We start from the raw sequence: 15,597 nt of genomic DNA, 5'->3' as shown, positions 1-15,597 counted from the left end.
CAGCACATGAATAGAACATAGAAATATATAGAATAGAAAAGCACCAACATAAACATTTCCATCATAGAAGTTTAAAAGATAATTAACAAAATGTAAATAATTAAAACAAACTAAATCAAACCCAGTTCAAAACTATTGCCTTTCTGAGTGAACTTTGGAGATGGAGGCCCTGTGGAAGTCCTTCGTCCAAAGCTTGTTGAATACATGCACTGAAACAATCAGAAAACAAAACAAACAAAATTAGTATACTGAAAACAATTTATATTTTACATTTACATTTTACATTTACGTCATTTAGCAGACGCTCTTATCCAGAGCGACTTACAAATTGGTGCATTCACCTTATAGCCAGTGGGATAACCACTTTACAATGTTTTTTTTGTTTGTTGGGGTAAGGGGGGGTAGAAGGATTACTTTATCCTATCCCAGGTATTCCTTAAAGAGGTGGGGTTTCAAATGTCTCCGGAAGGTGGTGAGTGACTCCGCTGTCCTGGCGTCGTGAGGGAGCTTGTTCCACCATTGGGGTGCCAGAGCAGCGAACAGTTTTGACTGGGCTGAGCGGGAACTATGCTTCCGCAGAGGTAGGGGAGCCAGCAGGCCAGAGGTGGATGAACGCAATGCCCTCGTTTGGGTGTAGGGACTGATCAGAGCCTGAAGGTACGGAGGTGCCGTTCCCCTCACAGCTCCGTAGGCAAGCACCATGGTCTTGTAGCAGATGCGAGCTTCAACTGGAAGCCAGTGGAGTGTGCGGAGGAGCGGGGTGACGTGAGAGAACTTGGGAAGGTTGAACACCAGACGGGCTGCGGCATTCTGGATGAGTTGTAGGGGTTTAATGGCACAGGCAGGGAGCCCAGCCAACAGCGAGTTGCAGTAATCCAGACGGGAGATGACAAGTGCCTGGATTAGGACCTGTGCCGCTTCCTGTGTAAGGCAGGGTCGTACTCTCCGAATGTTGTAGAGCATGAACCTACAGGATCGGGTCACCGCCTTGATGTTAGCGGAGAACGACAGGGTGTTGTCCAGGGTCACGCCAAGGCTCTTCGCACTCTGGGAGGAGGACACAACGGAGTTGTCAACCGTGATGGCGAGATCATGGAACAGGCAGTCCTTCCCCGGGAGGAAGAGCAGCTCCGTCTTGCCAAGGTTCAGCTTGAGGTGGTGATCCGTCATCCATACTGATATGTCTGCCAGACATGCAGAGATGCGATTCGCCACCTGGTTATCAGAAGGGGGAAAGGAGAAGATTAGTTGTGTGTCGTCTGCGTAGCAATGATAGGAGAGGTCATGTGAGGATATGACAGAGCCAAGTGACTTGGTGTATAGCGAGAATAGGAGAGGGCCTAGAACTGAGCCCTGGGGGACACCAGTGGTGAGAGCACGTGGTGCGGAGACAGATTCTCGCCACGCCACTTGTTAGGAGCGACGGGTCAGGTAGGACGCAATCCAAGAGTGAGCCGCGCCGGAGATGCCCAACTCTGAGAGGGTGGAGAGGAGGATCTGATGGTTCACAGTATCAAAGGCAGCAGACAGGTCTAGAAGGACAAGAGCAGAGGAGAGAGAGTTAGCTTTAGCAGTGCGGAGAGCCTCCGTGACACAGAGAAGAGCAGTCTCAGTTGAATGACCAGTCTTGAAACCTGACTGGTTTGGATCAAGAAGGTCATTCTGAGAGAGATAGCAAGAGAGTTGGCTAAAGACGGCACGCTCAAGAGTTTTGGAGAGAAGAGAAAGAAGGGATACTGGTCTGTAGTTGTTGACATCAGAGGGATCGAGTGTTGGTTTTTTGAGAAGGGGTGCAACTCTCGCTCTCTTGAAGACGGAAGGGACATAGCCAGCTGTCAAGGATGAGTTGATGAGCGAGGTGAGGTAAGGGAGAAGGAGGGGATAGGGTCAAGCGGGCAGGTTGTTGGGTGGCCGGCCGTCACAAGTCGCAAGATTTCATCTGGAGAGAGAGGGGAGAAAGAAGTCAAAGCATAGGGTAGGGCAGTGTGAGCAGGACCAGCAGTATCATTTGACTTAACAAACGAGGATCGGATGTCGTCAACCTTCTTTTCAAAATGGTTGACGAAGTCATCCACAGAGAGAGGGGGGGGGGGGGGGGGGGGGATTCAGCAGGGAGGAGAAGGTGGCAAAGAGCTTCCTAGGGTTAGAGGCAGATGCTTGGAATTTAGAGTGGTAGAAAGTGGCTTTAGCAGCAGAAACAGATTAAGAAAATGTAGAGAGGAGGGAGTGAAAAGATGCCAGGTCCGCAGGGAGTCTAGTTTTCCTCCATTTCCGCTCGGCTGCCCGGAGCCCTGTTCTGTGAGCTCGCAATGAGTCGTCAAGCCACGTAGCAGGAGTGGAGGACCGAGCCGGCCGGGAGGATAGGGGACATAGAGAGTCAAAGGATGCAGAAAGGGAGGAGAGGAGGGTTGAGGAGGCAGAATCAGGAGATTGGAGGGAGAAGGATTGAGCAGAGGGAAGAGATGATAGGATGGAAGAGGAGAGAGTAGCGGGAGAGAGAGCGAAGGTTGCGACGGCGCATTACCATCTGAGTAGGGGCAGAGTGAGTAGTGTTGGAGGAGAGCGAGAGAGAAAAGGATACAAAGTAGTGGTCGGAGACATGGAGGGGAGTTGCAGTGAGATTAGTAGAAGAAAAGCATCTAGTAAAGATGAGGTCAAGCGTATTGCCTGCCTTGTGAGTAGGGGGGGACGGTGAGAGGGTGAGGTCAAAAGAGGAGAGGAGTGGAAAGGAGGCAGAGAGAAATTAGTCAAAGGTAGACGTAGGGAGGTTAAAGTCACCCAGAACTGTGAGGGGTGAGCCATCCTCAGGAAAGGAACTTATCAAGGCGTCAAGCTCATTGATGAACTCTCCAAGGGAACCTGGAGGGCGATAAATGACAAGGATGTTAAGATTGAATGGGCTAGTGACTGTGACAGCATGGAATTCAAATGAGGAGATAGACAGATGGGTCAGGGGAAAAAGAGAGAATGTCCACTTGGGACTAGTCACTTTACCCTGCCTTCATGTACATATCTACCTTAAATACCTTATTATTATCTATCCTGATGCCTAGTCACTTTACCCTGCCTTCATGTACATATCTACCTCAAATACCTTATTATTATCTATCCTGATGCCTAGTAACTTTACCCTGCCTTCATGTACATATCTACCTCAAATACCTTATTATTATCTATCCTGATGCCTAGTCACTTTACCCTGCCTTCATGTACATATCTACCTCAAATACCTTATTATTATCTATCCTGATGCCTATTCACTTTACCCTGCCTTCATGTACATATCTACCTCAAATACCTTATTATTATCTATCCTGATGCCTAGTCACTTTACCCTGCCTTCATGTACATATCTACCTCAAATACCTTATTATTATCTATCCTGATGCCTAGTCACTTTACCCTGCCTTCATGTACATATCTACCTCAAATACCTTATTATTATCTATCCTGATGCCTAGTCACTTTACCCTGCCTTCATGTACATATCTACCTCAAATACCTTATTATTATCTATCCTGATGCCTAGTCACTTTACCCTGCCTTCATGTACATATCTACCTCAAATACCTTATTATTATCTATCCTGATGCCTAGTCACTTTACCCTGCCTTCATGTACATATCTACCTCAAATACCTTATTATTATCTATCCTGATGCCTAGTAACTTTACCCTGCCTTCATGTACATATCTACCTCAAATACCTTATTATTATCTATCCTGATGCCTAGTCACTTTACCCTGCCTTCATGTACATATCTACCTCAAATACCTTATTATTATCTATCCTGATGCCTATTCACTTTACCCTGCCTTCATGTACATATCTACCTCAAATACCTTATTATTATCTATCCTGATGCCTAGTCACTTTACCCTGCCTTCATGTACATATCTACCTCAAATACCTTATTATTATCTATCCTGATGCCTAGTCACTTTACCCTGCCTTCATGTACATATCTACCTCAAATACCTTATTATTATCTATCCTGATGCCTAGTCACTTTACCCTGCCTTCATGTACATATCTACCTTAAATACCTTATTATTATCTATCCTGATGCCTAGTCACTTTACCCTGCCTTCATGTACATATCTACCTCAAATACCTTATTATTATCTATCCTGATGCCTAGTCACTTTACCCTGCCTTCATGTACATAGCTACCTTAAATACCTTATTATTATCTATCCTGATGCCTCGTCACTTTACCCTGCCTTCATGTACATATCTACCTCAAATACCTTATTATTATCTATCCTGATGCCTAGTCACTTTACCCTGCCTTCATGTACATATCTACCTTAAATACCTTATTATTATCTATCCTGATGCCTAGTCACTTTACCCTGCCTTCATGTACATATCTACCTCAAATACCTTATTATTATCTATCCTGATGCCTAGTCACTTTACCCTGCCTTCATGTACATATCTACCTTAAATACCTTATTATTATCTATCCTGATGCCTAGTCACTTTACCCTGCCTTCATGTACATATCTACCTCAAATACCTTATTATTATCTATCCTGATGCCTAGTCACTTTACCCTGCCTTCATGTACATATCTACCTCAAATACCTTATTATTATCTATCCTGATGCCTAGTCACTTTACCCTGCCTTCATGTACATATCTACCTCAAATACCTTATTATTATCTATCCTGATGCCTAGTCACTTTACCCTGCCTTCATGTACATATCTACCTCAAATACCTTATTATTATCTATCCTGATGCCTAGTCACTTTACCCTGCCTTCATGTACATATCTACCTCAAATACCTTATTATTATCTATCCTGATGCCTAGTCACTTTACCCTGCCTTCATGTACATATCTACCTCAAATACCTTATTATTATCTATCCTGATGCCTAGTCACTTTACCCTGCCTTCATGTACATATCTACCTCAAATACCTTATTATTATCTATCCTGATGCCTAGTCACTTTACCCTGCCTTCATGTACATATCTACCTTAAATACCTTATTATTATCTATCCTGATGCCTCGTCACTTTACCCTGCCTTCATGTACATATCTACCTCAAATACCTTATTATTATCTATCCTGATGCCTAGTCACTTTACCCTGCCTTCATGTACATATCTACCTTAAATACCTTATTATTATCTATCCTGATGCCTAGTCACTTTACCCTGCCTTCATGTACATATCTACCTCAAATACCTTATTATTATCTATCCTGATGCCTAGTCACTTTACCCTGCCTTCATGTACATATCTACCTTAAATACCTTATTATTATCTATCCTGATGCCTAGTCACTTTACCCTGCCTTCATGTACATATCTACCTCAAATACCTTATTATTATCTATCCTGATGCCTAGTCACTTTACCCTGCCTTCATGTACATATCTACCTCAAATACCTTATTATTATCTATCCTGATGCCTAGTCACTTTACCCTGCCTTCATGTACATATCTACCTCAAATACCTTATTATTATCTATCCTGATGCCTAGTCACTTTACCCTGCCTTCATGTACATATCTACCTCAAATACCTTATTATTATCTATCCTGATGCCTAGTCACTTTACCCTGCCTTCATGTACATATCTACCTCAAATACCTTATTATTATCTATCCTGATGCCTAGTCACTTTACCCTGCCTTCATGTACATATCTACCTCAAATACCTTATTATTATCTATCCTGATGCCTAGTCACTTTACCCTGCCTTCATGTACATATCTACCTCAAATACCTTATTATTATCTATCCTGATGCCTAGTCACTTTACCCTGCCTTCATGTACATATCTACCTCAAATACCTTATTATTATCTATCCTGATGCCTAGTCACTTTACCCTGCCTTCATGTACATATCTACCTCAAATACCTTATTATTATCTATCCTGATGCCTAGTCACTTTACCCTGCCTTCATGTACATATCTACCTCAAATACCTTATTATTATCTATCCTGATGCCTAGTCACTTTACCCTGCCTTCATGTACATATCTACCTCAAATACCTTATTATTATCTATCCTGATGCCTAGTCACTTTACCCTGCCTTCATGTACATATCTACCTCAAATACCTTATTATTATCTATCCTGATGCCTAGTCACTTTACCCTGCCTTCATGTACATATCTACCTCAAATACCTTATTATTATCTATCCTGATGCCTAGTCACTTTACCCTGCCTTCATGTACATATCTACCTCAGATACCTCGTACCTCTGCACATTGATCTGGTACTGGTACTCCCTGTATCAAAAATAAGAGTTCCAAGATGGCGTAGTAGTGCAGTCCTGTTTTTGTCGTGTGCCTGTAAATAGCCTGTTTTTTTGTATTTTCCGTACATATTTCCCTATCAGACTTTTCATCCTTCTACAAAATATACTTTCCTGCAACCCGCCTCACTCAATGTGGAACGGATTCTATTATTGACTTACCTTTATCTGGAGTCTCCAGTTGAAACTAGCTAGCCAGCTGACTGGCTACTTGCTATTAGCCACAGCTGGCGGTATTTCACCCAGAGCATTGGATTTTTTTTCTGCGGGATTGATTTGGTCACTGGACATTAATCACCGGATATTCGGCCAGTCTGCACAGCGCGTTGTCGACCCAGAACATATCGGTTTTTCCGCCGGAATCACTGAATCACTGGACCTTTAACTCCGGATTCATCGCTACCAGCTAGCTGCAACGGAATGGATGCTGTGGTCTGGCTAATCATCCTGAGCTAGGCCCATCTCCCGGCTATCTACCTCTCTGTCAACCGGACGGGACCACCTAGTGTTGACACGGAGCCCCGCCGATCCTACACGACTGGTCTGCCGACGGAATCGTCTGATGTGGTTACGACGTTAACCACGAAGATTCCATCTGCTAGCCCCGGCCCGCTAGCACACGCTAGCCGTGGCCTCTTACTCGAACTATCCTATTGCTGTTCACCGGACCTTATGATAACTCAGCTATACAGCTGATGTCTGCTGGACTGTTCCTTTTTACGGTACTACATCCTGTTTATGTTTAGCCTCAGCCCAAACATGGTTAGCTTATTGTTGTTTCGGTTATTTCTAATTGTACTATTTCACTGTAGACCCCCCAGCCCAGCTAAACCTGCCTTAGATAGCTCCTTTGTCCCACCCCCTATACACGCGGAGACCGACTCAATTGATGCCTCCAGCGATGCTATCTCTTTCATTGTTACCCAACGCTTAGGTTTACCTCCACTTTACTCATATCCTTCCATATCCTTGTCTGTACATAATGCCCTGAATCTTTTCTACAACACCCGGAAATCTGCCCCCTTTATTCTATGTACCCAACGCACTAGAAGACCAGTTCTTAAAGCCTTTAGCCGTATCCTTATTCTAGTCCTCCTCTGTTCCTCTGGTGATGTAGAGGCTAACCCAGGCCCTGCAGCCCTCAGTATCACTCCTACTCCCCAGGCGCTATCATTTGCTGACTTCTGTAATCGCAAAAGTCTTGGTTTCTTGCACATAAATATCAGAAGTCTACTTCCTAAGTTTGAGTTATTCACTGCGTTAGCACACTCCGCCAACCCTGATGTTCTAGCAGTGTCTGAATCCTGGCTCAGGAAGGCCACCAAAAATTCTGAAATTTCCATCCCCAACTATAACATTTTCCGTCTAGATAGAACTGCCAAAGGGGGTGGAGTTGCAATCTACTGTAGAGATAGCCTGCAGAGCTCTATCATACTATCCAGGTCTGTGCCCAAACAGTTTGAGCTTCTACTTCTAAAAATCCACCTTTCCAGAAATAAGTCTCTCACTGTTGCCGCTTGCTACAGACCCCCCTCAGCCCCCAGCTGTGCCCTGGACACCATATGTGAATTGATTGCCCCCCATTTATCCTCAGAGTTCGTACTGCTTGGTGACCTAAATTGGGATATGCTTAATCCCCCAGCCATCCTACAATCCAAACTAGATGCCCTCAACCTCACGCAAATTATCAACGAACCTACCAGGTACAACCCTAAATCCGTAAACATGGGTACCCTCATAGATATCATCCTGACTAACATACCCTCTAAATACACCTCAGCTGTCTTCAACCAGGATCTCAGCGATCACTGCCTTATTGCCTGCGTCCGTAACGGGTCCGCGGTCAAACGACCACCCCTCATCACTGTCAAACGCTCCCTAAAACACTTTAGCGAGCAGGCCTTCCTAATTGACCTGGCCCAGGTATCCTGGATGGATATAGATCTCATTCCGTCAGTAGAGGATGCCTGGTTGTTCCTTAAAAGTAATTTCCTCTCAATCTTAAATAAACATGACCCATTCAAAAAATACAGAACTAAGAACCGATATAGCCCCTGGTTCTCCTCAGACTTGACTGCCCTTGACCAGCACAAAAACATCCTGTGGCGTACAGCATTAACATCAAATAGCCCCCGCGATATGCAACTTTTCAGGGAAGTTAGGAACCAATATACACAAGCAGTCAGGAAAGCAAAGGCTAACTTTTTCAAACAGAAATTTGCATCCTGTAGCACTAACTCCAAAAAGTTTTGGGACACTGTAAAGTCCATGGAAAATAAGAGCACTTCCTCCCAGCTGCCCACTGCACTGAGGCTAGGAAACACTATCACCACCGATAAATCTACAATAATCGAGAATTTCAACAAGCATTTTGCTACAGCTGGCCATGCTTTCCATCTGGATACCACTACCCCGGCCACCAACTCTGCACCCTCTGCTGCAACTTGCCCATGCCCCCCCCGCTTCTCCTTCACACAAATTCAGACAGCTGATGTTTTGAAAGCGCTGCAAAATCTGGACCCCTACAAATCAGCTGGGCTAGACAATCTGGACCCTTTCTTTCTAAAACTAGCCGCCGAAATTGTCGCAACCCCTATTACTAGTCTGTTCAACCTCTCTTTCATAACGTCTGAGATCCCCAGAGATTGGAAAGCTGCCACGGTCATCCCCCTCTTCAAAGGGGGTGACACTCTAGATCCAAACTGCTACAGACCTATATCCATCCTGCCCTGCCTTTCGAAAGTATTTGAAAGCCAAGTTAACAAACAGATCACCGACCATTTCGAATACCACCGTACCTTCTCCGCTATGCAATCCGGTTTCCGAGCTGGTCATGGGTGCACTTCAGCCACGCTCAAGGTCCTAAACGATATTATAACCGTGATTGATAAAAGACAGTACTGTGCAGCCGTCTTCATCGACCTGGCCAAGGCTTTCGACTCTGTCAACCACCGCATTCTTATTGGCAGACTAAATAGCCTTGGTTTCTCAAATGACTGCCTCGCCTGGTTCACCAACTACTTCTCAGATAGAGTTCAGTGTGTCAAATCGGAGGGCCTGTTGTCTGGACCTATGGCAGTCTCTATGGGGGTGCCACAGGGTTCAATTCTTGGGCCGACACTTTTCTCCGTGTATATCAATGATGTCGCTCTTGCTGCTGGTGACTCTCAGATCCACCTCTACGCAGACGACACCATTTTGTATACATCTGGCCCTTCATTGGACACTGTGTTAACAAACCTCCAAACGAGCTTCAATGCCATACAACACTCCTTCAGTAGCCTCCAACTGCTCTTAAACACTAGTAAAACTAAATGCATGCTTTTCAATCGAACGCTGCTGGCACCCGCCCACCCGACTAGAATCACCACTCTCGACGGGTCTGACCTAGAGCATGTGGACAACTACAAATACCTAGGTGTCTGGTTAGACTGTAAACTCAACTTCCAGACTCACATAAAGAATCTCCAATCCAAAGTTAAATCTAGAATCGGCTTCCTATTTCGCAACAAAGCCTCCTTCACTCATGCTGCCAAACATGCCCTCGTAAAACTGACTATCCTACCGATCCTTGACTTCGGCGATGTCATTTACAAAATAGCCTCCAACACTCTACTCAGCAAATTGGATGTAGTCTATCACAGTGCCATCCGTTTTGTCTCCAAAGCCCCATACACTACCCACCACTGTGACCTGTACGCTCTTGTTGGCTGGTCCTCACTACATGTTCGTTGTCAAACCCACTGGCTCCAGGCCATCTATAAATCACTGCTAGGCAAATCCCCGCCTTATCTTAGCTCATTGGTCACCATAGCAGCACCCACCCGTAGTCTGCGCTCCAGCAGGTATATCTCACTGGTCATTCCCAAAGCCAACACCTCCTTTGGCCGCCATTCCTTCCAGTTCTCTGCTGCCAATGACTGGAACGAATTGCAAAAATCTCTGAAGCTGGAGACTCTTATCTCCCTCAATAACTTTAAGCATCAGTTGTCAGAGCACCTTACCGATCACTGCACCTGTACACAGCCCATCTGAAATTAGCCCACCCAACTACCTCATCCCTATATTGTTATTTATTTTGATCTTTTGCACCCCAGTATCTCTATTTGCACATAATCTCTTGCACATCTAGCATTCCAGTGTTAATACTATTGTAATTATTTTGCACTATAGCCTATTTATTGCCTTACCTCCATAACTTGCTACATTTGCACACACTGTATATATATATTTTCTGTTGTATTTTTGACTTTATGTTTTTTACCCCATATGTAACTCTGTGTTGTTTTTATTGCACTGCTTTGCTTTATCTTGGCCAGGTCGCAGTTGTAAATGAGAACCAGTTCTCGACTGGCTTCCCTGGTTAAATAAAGGTGAAAAAAATATATATATATTTTAAAATAAAAGTATATAGCTCCACATTGATCTGGTACTGGTACTTCCTGTGTATAGCTCCACATTGATCTGGTACTGGTACTCCCTGTATATAGCTCCACATTGATCTGGTACTGGTACTTCCTGTATATAGCTCCACATTGATCTGGTACTGGTACTCCCTGTATATAGCTCCACATTGATCTGGTACTGGTACTCCCTGTATAAAGCTCCACATTGATCTGGTACTGGTACTCCCTGTATATAGCTCCACATTGATCTGGTACTGGTACTCCCTGTATATAGCTCCACATTGATATGGTACTGGTACTCCCTGTATATAGCTCCACATTGATCTGGTACTGGTACTCCATGTATATAGCTCCACATTGATCTGGTACTGGTACTCCCTGTATATAGCTCCACATTGATCTGGTACTGGTACTCCCTGTATATAGCTCCACATTGATCTGGTACTGGTACTCCCTGTATATAGCTCCACATTGATCTGGTACTTCCTGTATATAGGTCCACATTGATCTGGTACTGGTACTCCCTGTATATAGCTCCACATTGATCTGGTACTGGTACTCCCTGTATATAGCTCCACATTGATCTGGTACTGGTACTCCCTGTATATAGCTCCACATTGATCTGGTACTGGTACTCCCTGTATATAGCTCCACATTGATCTGGTACTCCCTGTATATAGCTCCACATTGATCTGGTACTGGTACTCCCTGTATATAGCTCCACATTGATCTGGTACTCCCTGTATATAGCTCCACATTGATCTGGTACTGGTACTCCCTGTATATAGCTCCACATTGATCTGGTACTGGTACTTCCTGTATATAGCTCCACATTGATCTGGTACTGGTACTCCCTGTATATAGCTCCACATTGATCTGGTACTGGTACTCCCTGTATAAAGCTCCACATTGATCTGGTACTGGTACTCCCTGTATATAGCTCCACATTGATCTGGTACTGGTACTCCCTGTATATAGCTCCACATTGATCTGGTACTGGTACTCCCTGTATATAGCTCCACATTGATCTGGTACTGGTACTCCCTGTATATAGCTCCACATTGATCTGGTACTGGTACTCCCTGTATATAGCTCCACATTGATATGGTACTGGTACTCCCTGTATATAGCTCCACATTGATCTGGTACTGGTACTCCATGTATATAGCTCCACATTGATCTGGTACTGGTACTCCCTGTATATAGCTCCACATTGATCTGGTACTGGTACTCCCTGTATATAGCTCCACATTGATCTGGTACTGGTACTCCCTGTATATAGCTCCACATTGATCTGGTACTCCCTGTATATAGCTCCACATTGATCTGGTACTGGTACTCCCTGTATATAGCTCCACATTGATCTGGTACTGGTACTCCCTGTATATAGCTCCACATTGATCTGGTACTTCCTGTATATAGGTCCACATTGATCTGGTACTGGTACTCCCTGTATATAGCTCCACATTGATCTGGTACTGGTACTCCCTGTATATAGCTCCACATTGATCTGGTACTGGTACTCCCTGTATATAGCTCCACATTGATCTGGTACTGGTACTCCCTGTATATAGCTCCACATTGATCTGGTACTGGTACTCCCTGTATATAGCTCCACATTGATCTGGTACTGGTACTCCCTGTATATAGCTCCACATTGATCTGGTACTTCCTGTATATAGGTCCACATTGATCTGGTACTTCCTGTATATAGCTCCACATTGATCTGGTACTCCCTGTATATAGCTCCACATTGATCTGGTACTTCCTGTATATAGCTCCACATTGATCTGGTACTTCCTGTATATAGCTCCACATTGATCTGGTACTCCCTGTATATAGGTCCACATTGATCTGGTACTTCCTGTATATAGCTCCACATTGATCTGGTACTCCCTGTATATAGCTCCACATTGATCTGGTACTTCCTGTATATAGCTCCACATTGATCTGGTACTTCCTGTATATAGCTCCACATTGATCTGGTACTCCCTGTATATAGCTCCACATTGATCTGGTACTCCCTGTATATAGCTCCACATTGATCTGGTACTCCCTGTATATAGCTCCACATTGATCTGGTACTGGTACTCCCTGTATATAGCTCCACATTGATCTGGTACTCCCTGTATATAGCTCCACATTGATCTGGTACTGGTACTCCCTGTATATAGCTCCACATTGATCTGGTACTGGTACTCCCTGTATATAGCTCCACATTGATCTGGTACTTCCTGTATATAGGTCCACATTGATCTGGTACTGGTACTCCCTGTATATAGCTCCACATTGATCTGGTACTGGTACTCCCTGTATATAGCTCCACATTGATCTGGTACTGGTACTCCCTGTATATAGCTCCACATTGATCTGGTACTGGTACTCCCTGTATATAGCTCCACATTGATCTGGTACTCCCTGTATATAGCTCCACATTGATCTGGTACTGGTACTCCCTGTATATAGCTCCACATTGATCTGGTACTCCCTGTATATAGCTCCACATTGATCTGGTACTGGTACTCCCTGTATATAGCTCCACATTGATCTGGTACTGGTACTTCCTGTATATAGCTCCACATTGATCTGGTACTGGTACTCCCTGTATATAGCTCCACATTGATCTGGTACTGGTACTCCCTGTATAAAGCTCCACATTGATCTGGTACTGGTACTCCCTGTATATAGCTCCACATTGATCTGGTACTGGTACTCCCTGTATATAGCTCCACATTGATCTGGTACTGGTACTCCCTGTATATAGCTCCACATTGATCTGGTACTGGTACTCCCTGTATATAGCTCCACATTGATCTGGTACTGGTACTCCCTGTATATAGCTCCACATTGATATGGTACTGGTACTCCCTGTATATAGCTCCACATTGATCTGGTACTGGTACTCCATGTATATAGCTCCACATTGATCTGGTACTGGTACTCCCTGTATATAGCTCCACATTGATCTGGTACTGGTACTCCCTGTATATAGCTCCACATTGATCTGGTACTGGTACTCCCTGTATATAGCTCCACATTGATCTGGTACTCCCTGTATATAGCTCCACATTGATCTGGTACTGGTACTCCCTGTATATAGCTCCACATTGATCTGGTACTGGTACTCCCTGTATATAGCTCCACATTGATCTGGTACTTCCTGTATATAGGTCCACATTGATCTGGTACTGGTACTCCCTGTATATAGCTCCACATTGATCTGGTACTGGTACTCCCTGTATATAGCTCCACATTGATCTGGTACTTGTACTCCCTGTATATAGCTCCACATTGATCTGGTACTGGTACTCCCTGTATATAGCTCCACATTGATCTGGTACTTGTACTCCCTGTATATAGCTCCACATTGATCTGGTACTGGTACTCCCTGTATATAGCTCCACATTGATCTGGTACTTCCTGTATATAGGTCCACATTGATCTGGTACTTCCTGTATATAGCTCCACATTGATCTGGTACTTCCTGTATATAGCTCCACATTGATCTGGTACTCCCTGTATATAGCTCCACATTGATCTGGTACTCCCTGTATATAGCTCCACATTGATCTGGTACTCCCTGTATATAGCTCCACATTGATCTGGTACTGGTACTCCCTGTATATAGCTCCACATTGATCTGGTACTCCCTGTATATAGCTCCACATTGATCTGGTACTGGTACTCCCTGTATATAGCTCCACATTGATCTGGTACTGGTACTTCCTGTATATAGCTCCACATTGATCTGGTACTGGTACTCCCTGTATATAGCTCCACATTGATCTGGTACTGGTACTCCCTGTATAAAGCTCCACATTGATCTGGTACTGGTACTCCCTGTATATAGCTCCACATTGATCTGGTACTGGTACTCCCTGTATATAGCTCCACATTGATCTGGTACTGGTACTCCCTGTATATAGCTCCACATTGATCTGGTACTGGTACTCCCTGTATATAGCTCCACATTGATCTGGTACTGGTACTCCCTGTATATAGCTCCACATTGATATGGTACTGGTACTCCCTGTATATAGCTCCACATTGATCTGGTACTGGTACTCCATGTATATAGCTCCACATTGATCTGGTACTGGTACTCCCTGTATATAGCTCCACATTGATCTGGTACTGGTACTCCCTGTATATAGCTCCACATTGATCTGGTACTGGTACTCCCTGTATATAGCTCCACATTGATCTGGTACTCCCTGTATATAGCTCCACATTGATCTGGTACTGGTACTCCCTGTATATAGCTCCACATTGATCTGGTACTTCCTGTATATAGGTCCACATTGATCTGGTACTGGTACTCCCTGTATATAGCTCCACATTGATCTGGTACTGGTACTCCCTGTATATAGCTCCACATTGATCTGGTACTGGTACTCCCTGTATATAGCTCCACATTGATCTGGTACTGGTACTCCCTGTATATAGCTCCACATTGATCTGGTACTGGTACTCCCTGTATATAGCTCCACATTGATCTGGTACTGGTACTCCCTGTATATAGCTCCACATTGATCTGGTACTTCCTGTATATAGGTCCACATTGATCTGGTACTTCCTGTATATAGCTCCACATTGATCTGGTACTCCCTGTATATAGCTCCACATTGATCTGGTACTTCCTGTATACAGCTCCACATTGATCTGGTACTTCCTGTATATAGCTCCACATTGATCTGGTACTTCCTGTATATAGCTCCACATTGATCTGGTACTTCCTGTATACAGCTCCACATTGATCTGGTACTTCCTGTATATAGCTCCACATTGATCTGGTACTTCCTGTATATAGCTACATTCTTGTGTATTTTATTCCTCTTGTGTTACTATTTTATTTTTAAACTCTGCATCGTTGGGAAGGGCTCATAAGCAAGCATTTTACGGTAAA

Source organism: Coregonus lavaretus (genome assembly GCF_964263955.1).
Source record: "Coregonus lavaretus genome assembly, contig: HAP1_SCAFFOLD_250, whole genome shotgun sequence".
Taxonomy (NCBI): domain Eukaryota; kingdom Metazoa; phylum Chordata; class Actinopteri; order Salmoniformes; family Salmonidae; genus Coregonus; species Coregonus lavaretus.
Note: the sequence above shows the minus strand (reverse complement) of the source record.